Raw genomic sequence first — 8,299 nt, 5'->3', positions numbered from 1 at the left:
TGTTAGCCCCGTGCTTCGCGGAGTCCTTCTCCAAAGTGTCACTGAGGGCAGCCAAGAGGGGCCAGGGGCCCGGGCACAGTGTGGGGCCCTCCTCAAGGGCACTGTTCAAAGTTTTACATTTTAAACTAAAAATTAATAGTAATGTTGCAGTCTAAGCCATAAGCTAAATCTATTAATTTTAGTAATATTATTTTATACCTTATATAGTAAGATTATATTCTCTATAAACCTTGTTTCTCTCTAAATTTTCTCTCCTTAAATCTTTCTCTTTTAAAAAAAAAATCCTCATTCGAGGATGTTTATTGACTTTAGGGAGGAAGGCGGCAGGGGTGGGGGAGGAGAGAGAGAGAGAGACAGAGGGAGAGAAAGAGAGAGATGGACATAAATGTGAGAGACAAACATCCATTTGGTGCCTCCTGTATGTGCCCCGACTCGAAGTTGAAACCACAAGCTAGGTATGTGCCCTGACTGATGGGCCCTAACCGAGAATCCAACCCACAACCCTTTGGCGTACAGGATGACACTCCAACCAACTGAGCCACACAGCCAGGGCAAATCTCTCCATTTCTTAGTATTTCCATTTTCCCAAACATAAAAGCAATACCATTGTAGTAAATTAGAAAACGATATCAAATTGCAAATTAAGAAATTAGGCTCACATATATTTCCCAAACTACTATTCATTTTAGTGCTTTCCTGCCTGGTTATTTTCACATATATGTACAACACAGTAATATACAATTATGCAAATACATACATACAATTTGAGGTCACTCTATGTGTATATCTTCAAGGCTATGTCCTGTTTTGTTTGTTTTTTTTACTTAACAGTAATTATTTGATGAACATATTTATATAATAAGTTTTATGAGTATAAGAGTTTCAAGTACTAGATCTGTAGCCTGGGTTTGAATTTAAACTCTGCTTTACTTACAGGCCACAGGTATAGTTTTAACTGAGATTAATAATTATTTTCTTCAGAGGGTGGTTGTGGGGAGAATATAGTTCAGACGAGATGGGGCGCGTTCAGGGTGGTATGGCCATAGACTGGAGAATATAGTTCAATACATGTGAGGTACTTAGACACCCCCGGCACACAGTGAGCACTATATTACAGTTTAGTGTTATTCCCACTAATTCGAGAGGCTTCTTTTATCATAGACTGAATCCCTTATATATTTTGGTCTGGGAACTAAGAGATAGGTCTTCTATTTCCTACCACTGACAGCAATTGATCTATTTATGTGGCCAAACTACTTTGTTTAACATCTGGTCTTTACACAACAGACCAAACTAATTAAGCTAGTTTCCCTTATTACACTTAGTTTCAGAATTTTCCTGGCTATTCTTTCTTGTCCATATGAACTTTAGAATAGTTTGCTTAGTTAAAAATTTTTTCCTTATTATTTTCATTTAAATTGCATTTTCTGAATATGTGAATATATAACCCTTTATACTCCTTCTAGAATTTACTGCTCTTACCCTTTATTACATGCTGCTTCATTCTTACCTTAGTCTACTTGACTCTTAAAGCTTTTTTTCTACCACAATCTCCCTGAGTCCAGTTGCTTTTAAAGACTTTTAATCTCAAACTTGGTATAAAAAGAGAGAAGAGAAAAGGGAAATAACATTCTGGTATTTCAAAGCATTATCTCTACACCTATGTACCTAGTAGCATCCCCAAAGCATGCTCCTTGGAATGCTGATGCTATAGGATGTTAACAGGTTGTTAACACACGTGAAAAATAGTAGGCAATATGGTTAAATGTATTTCAGAAATTCAAAGTTAAACAGAATTAAGTAAGTTTTTATTCTGTAAGAACTCTCACAAACTTTAATATTGCTTCTGAATCTCCAAAAAGAGATATATTTTGCAAAAGTGCCCAAACTTTTGACTATGTGCCCTTTTCTAGAAGGAACATCCCTTAGGATTAAGCTTCTAAATGGACTGGTTTGGGAAACTGCTATAAATGGATCGCTTCCAAGATTTTGGGGTTGGTACCAGGGGAGGGTTTTTTTCTCTTTCCACAGGCATGGTTCAGGAAGGTGGACTATTCCTTTTTAAATCTAGGAAAATCGGTCTTTAATCTAAAGGGAATTCCTCTCAGATTTGGTCTGTGGGCTGACTCCAAGTTCCCCTTTTTGGCGATGGTGAGCATTTCCTCTCTTCCCCCTGTCTTCACGTGCGTTTCAGTGGGAAGCCTGGGCAGGCTCAGTAAGCCAAATGTACTCTACGTGAGAAGACTGGGTCAAGCTGAACTGACTCAACACTAAGTCGGAATTGTAACACAAGGCAAATGGTTCCTAAAATACATACTAAATTTATTTTTAAAACTCTTCATTTGGAAGAGAATGACTTTTCTCCTGCAGGGAATTTTTATTATTTAAACAAAACAACACCCTGCACAACTATTAGGCTATGTACCAAAATAAAATGTTTTTTTCTTTTCCTTTTTTTTTCTCCTTTTTTTGGCAGACGGGAAATCATTTACATGCAGTCATTTGTTGGACCTTGGGGTAAAATTATATTTCATAGTTCCCTTGTTCCCAGGCTATGGTAAAAAAGAGATTGATGTTTGAAATTTCAACTGTATTTGTCTTACAAATTTGTTTGATTCTCTTGGGAATAATTATCTCATATCTTTTGAAGGTTAGTAATTCCTTAGGAATGACCTCTGGGCTATAATTAGAATAAGGGTACTTACACGCAGCTAGGAAAAGTGAAAGCTAACGGACCTACTATCTGGCATTACTATTTTATTAAGCAAACAGAATAGTAATGCTCCTTGAAACAGATGGCAGGAGTCACTGGGACACAGCTCAAACAATGTTATTTTATCATGTATTTCAACATTATCTGTTCTCAGAAAATAAAAGAAAAACATGGTTACTTGAAGTGGATTTCTTCCCAAATGGAAAATAGGAAGTCAAGGTCATTGACAGAGAGAGCCCAGATTCTACCTAAGGTCAAATAAAAATACACAAATTTGTTAGTTAAACATAACTACTTTTGATGCTCAATGGAAAAGACAATGAAAACATATTCTTCAGACAAACACTGAGTGTCAATTATGTATGAAAATTAGTAACTTCTTTAAATTAAATTTGTCTTTGTCGTACTTTTTACTATAATGGGACTGACTCTAGTGTCTCCCTGGTAAACATGAGCCTTACTTTTATGTGGAGATAAATGCATTCTGTCACATTAAGAAAGTATCACTGAGTCTTATTTAATTAAGTTTTAAAAATCAAGAATGGGTATTGAATTTCATCAAATACTGCTATGGATTTATCATGTAATTTATGTGAAATGAGTCAATTTCTTGAAATTAAGCCAAATGAAGCCACTCTTGCATGCTTGGAATAAATCTTACTTGGTCAAGATGTAAATATATATAATCTTATAAGAGAAAGTAAAGCTGTATAAACTAGGGCGAGCTGTGTCTAGTGGCTTTGGAGAGGGATTTCCAAGGATTTCTTCTTTTCCAATTTGCTACCAGTAATTTAGTTAGACCCAGATACTAGATTTGAGACTTAAAGAAAAAAAGAAAAAGAAATACTTAGCTTTGTACAAGTCACTCAGAACTTCAGTGAAAATGTGAGCTAGAAAAAAAAATGGCAAGAGAATTTAAAAGAACCTTCAAGTTCTACCCTTTGACATCCAAGAAAATGGAAGCCGGGAACCACTGAGTCTGGGATTCTGAGTGAAGTGGTTCTTTCTCCAGACTGAGACAAAGACTGCAGTGTCGTGTTGTTAGATCTCTGCCTCCAATGAGGCTTCCCTGTAGTCACAGGCTCCGTGCTGTTGGCTCATGGTTCAAGACACCGAGAAGACTATCTGAGCCTCAAGCCTACATGACTTCTTTCCTGGATGTCCTCAGACTCAAATCAAAGCTCAGTTACGAAATGTATGTTTTTCACAGTTGAAGGATGCATACATAAGCCCAGTCATTAGAGTAAAACCCTAGACTTAGCAGGAACATTGGATAGATGCCAATCATTTTCATCTCCTCTTCATATGGGCATTTCCCTTCATACCAGACAGATACTAGCCTGTCATGCTTGAACTGAAAAATGTTGCATTGGGCTGTAGACTCCAATGGCTAGGATCAGTTTTTAAAGCCCATACATTGGTCTATATGAGGTGAAAAACAATTTGTGAGAACCTATTATAAAACTGGGACCTCTAGGAGGACTGTCCCTTTTTTTTTTAATGTTCTTTCTAGCCAAAAAAAAAAAAGGAATTAGAAAACTCAAATGCCTCCCACTAAATGACAGAGAGACTGAATCCTAGATGACCTGCAAATGTTGAGGCTAAAGTTATATCACATGTGTTCTGGAATATCAATATGGAAGGTTAATGCAAAGACTGGTCTAAGGGCACCCGACAGAAGTAAACTGCTTTATAAAGATACTTCCCTAATCTGGGGTACACTGGACTCCCTTCAAAAATTCCCACTAATGATAAGTCCCTCCTAAAGAAACAAAGCAGTGAGGGAATAATCCGCAATAAGTGAGAGTCAGCAGACATAACTAATGGGATAATTAGAGCCTGATAATGTTAATAGAACTATAGTTAAATATACTCTAAAATGGTTAAGGAAATAAAGGAATAGAAACCATAACGAAATAATAGAATATGGTGAAATGAAAAGATTTTGAACAAAACCAAAGAAAACTTCTAGAAATAAGAATATAGGCACTGAAATTAAAAATTTAATAGCTGCGTTAAAAGCAGCTCATCCACTTCGAAAAAAAGCATTGATGAATCGGGAGATATATTTGAGGAAATTACTTAGAAAACAGCACAGAGATTATAAGGAAAAATTATATGGAAAATACAAAGTTGAGTTTAAGAAGCATGCAAAATGGAAAGCAAAAGTCCAGCATACACACAAATTCTAGAAATATGGAATAGAAAATATTGGGGTGTTGAACTAAATTATTATAATCCCTGGATAACTAAAAACAAATTCTTTTATTGATTCTAGAGAGAGGGGAAAGGAGAGAGAAAGAGAAAGAGAAAGAGAGAAACATCAATGTGAGAGAGAAACACTGCACATGTCCCAATGGGGGGCTGAACCCGCAACCCAGGCATGTGCTCTGCCCGAGAATCAAACTGGTGACCTTCAGGTTTGCAGGATGACACCTAACCAACTGAGCCACACAGTCCAGGGCAAGCTCTGAATAATTTTAAAAGGATGTTTGTTATGATTACAGTTCAAAACTAGCCAGGTTTCAGTAGCAGTTAATGCAGACCATCAGCAGAATGAGAAGACAGCTCCAACAGAACCTCCAAGGATGCAGAGAACTAGGTTAGCCATTAGTCTTCATTTAGATCAATGAGATTACAAAACTAATTTACCTCACTCAGTTTATTAAGAAATGCAAAAAACCTTCCTGTGTTAGAGATGTTTTTAGTATTTTGAAGGACTGATGACTTGTAATACGGAGACCATGAATGTTTGTTTTAGGGAACTACATGTGTTGGACTGTATATTGTAGGGAATTGTTTTGTTTACTTCAAATTGTATCCTATGTCCTAGGAGGTTGTGACTATAGCTTCAGTGATCGTGACATTTCCCATTTTCTTGTTAAGTCAGGAGAAGAACTCATGTTAACATTGCACATTAGCATTTTGAATAACCTCGGAAAGAACAGAAATACATACAAAGGTAGGAGAAAAAATACTCAAAACATAGTGTATGCATGTAGCAATACAGGCTCAAGATGTAGGAGACAAAAATGGACAGAATGCAAGAGGAAATTAATAAATGCACACCGCTGGTATGTGGGCTTTAACACACCTATCTTAGAATCTGACAGACAAAGGAGGCGAAAAATTAGGAAGATATAGAATAGACAAACAATTCAATTAACAGGCTTGATCTAATGAACACGGAGAGAGCCCGCTAACCACCAACAGGTCTGCATTCCTTTCAAGTACGCCTGACTACTTTACGAAAGTTGACCAAACACTAAGCCTCAAAGCAAGTGTCCAAAATTGCAAATAATCAATATCAGTGCTGTCCAATAGAAATATAATGGAAGCCATGTAGGTAATTTTAGCGTTTCTAGTAGCCATATATTAAAATGTGAAAAGAAGCAGATGAGATGAATTTTAATAATATATCTTATTTTACCTAACATGTCCAAATCCTATTCTTTTTCTCGCTAAGTCTCAGGAACGCAGCACCTCTCAGTCTGAACCAGCCCCATTTCGCGAGCTTGTTGGCTGCACACTGCTCATGACCTCTGTCATGGACGGAGCGCCACCACGCCACATAAAGCACTGTCACACCTCAGTGTGACACTATTAGGAATCGAAACCGAAAGGTGGCTTACGCAGTAATAAATTCTGATGTTAGGAAATCTCAATAACAAATTTAAACAAACTGCAAATCCAGACATTCGGGAAATAAGCTAAATAATTCATGGTCAAAATCAAACAAAGATTATGAAATACTTAGACCTGAACAAAAATGAAAATGTAAATATACAAGAGGGGGCATAAAAGGTACAGCCTTGACTACCCAGAGACGGGCATGTAACTTCCATGGGAATGGGTGTGCGGCAGCAGGACTTCTCACTCAGTGGGGACAGATGCTCTTCATTCAACGATGCTGGACAGCTGGCTTTTTACATGGGAAAACATATATAATTGGAATCTTGTCTCACACTGTACACAGAAAATGAATTTTTGTTAGACAGTAGGAAAATCCACTTGGAAAATGGGACAATCTTATCAAATGACTTAAAATATGGATCAAGAATATTAAATCAGGACAAAAGAAACTATCTCTAGCCAAAAAACCTTCCTTGATTACAACTTTATTTCTCACATTATTCTGAGATTAAGCAGAGAGATAAAAAAGGCCATAATTTATAGGCTAGTAAGGATCTAGGACTCATGAACAGGCATTAGAGAGTGAGGTTTTCAGTCCTGGAATCACCGGAACTGAGTGTGCGGCCTTGGGCAAGAAACAACCTGTCCTTAGTCTTGGTTGCCTCTGTCAAATGTTAATAAGAATGCCTACCCCTCAAGGTACTGATAGGAGTTTAAGTACATTAAGGGCCTCAGAAATGTTGACTCACTTTCTCTAAAGTACAAGGTCCAGCATGCATTGAGGGCACCCATCCTAGCACCCTGCACCCTCTTGCAATACTGTGGGGTCTGAGGAGTCCCCTGGTGAAACCAAATACCTCAAGGGCACTTTGAGGCAGACAGAAGGACAACAGCTCTGGAGTACGGCACATTCTCTTTGAATCTGTTAGCTGATGGACCTTAGGCAAGTTACTTAACATCTCCAGTCTCGGTATTAATGTCTGTAAGCAGCGTTAATAACAGGACCTGTGTCTCAGTCAAGATTCTTAGTTTCAGCAACAGACACCAACTCTGGCCAATGTAAGCAGAAAGAGATTGTGTTCCGGGTATTGAGCAGTCATGGACTCCCCAGGCTGCAGAGTCAGGAGCTGTGTCCAAAGTCATGCCTCAAACTGGTCCCAAGGAGATGTCACTGCTGATGTCAGAGCTCGCTGGCTGCTGACACCGGAACCACTGCTGCTGTTGGAACCTGGCTGTGGCTCTCCTGACAAGGACATGATCCAGGCGGGGCCTGCTCCTGTGTGTCCTTAGTTCTCTGGTCCAGGTCCAGAGCAGGTACACATGACTGATGGTGCCTCTGTCACTTGTCCACGTCCTAGCTGCTCAGGGGGCTGAGAAAGTACATCTTCAGCATCTGTAAAGGGAGGAAGTGATTCTTCGATTCTACGCAGACCTCAGGCTGGGAAATGCTCCAAGAGAAAGGGAGTTCAGAAGGTTGACTGTGAGGATAAAACAAGCTCACGAATATGAGGCATTACCACAGTGCAAGCAGAATCTCAGCACTCGCCTGGGAGGCTTCCTGACAGGGGCACGAGAGCATTTTTGAAGAACAAGAGAGCACATTCTGACAAAGAAATGGGGTAGATGTGTAAGAAAAGTTCTCATGTTCCTATCGGCCTCATTAATAAATACTTCTAGAGATTCTGAATTCTAAATTCACAAATAAAATGTGAAGGACCTGGAACAACATTGAATTGGTGTAGGGCTAGGGAAGCAATTCTGTGCTTGGCTCCTTCTGGAGGGGACGCATCGGTGGTGAGCCAACAGAGAAGATTCCTATTTCTGCTGGTCCCAGACTGCCAGGTAGGTATGATCACAGGGCCTTTCTGAGCACAAGGAGACTTTCTCTTTGTTCCTGTGAGTTTTCTTTTCAAAATGGAGCTTATAAGATTTGATGGAGAGACTTTTAGCAGA

Source organism: Desmodus rotundus, chromosome 1, assembly GCF_022682495.2.
Source record: "Desmodus rotundus isolate HL8 chromosome 1, HLdesRot8A.1, whole genome shotgun sequence".
Lineage (NCBI taxonomy): Eukaryota > Metazoa > Chordata > Mammalia > Chiroptera > Phyllostomidae > Desmodus > Desmodus rotundus.
This window is presented reverse-complemented; position numbering follows the sequence as displayed.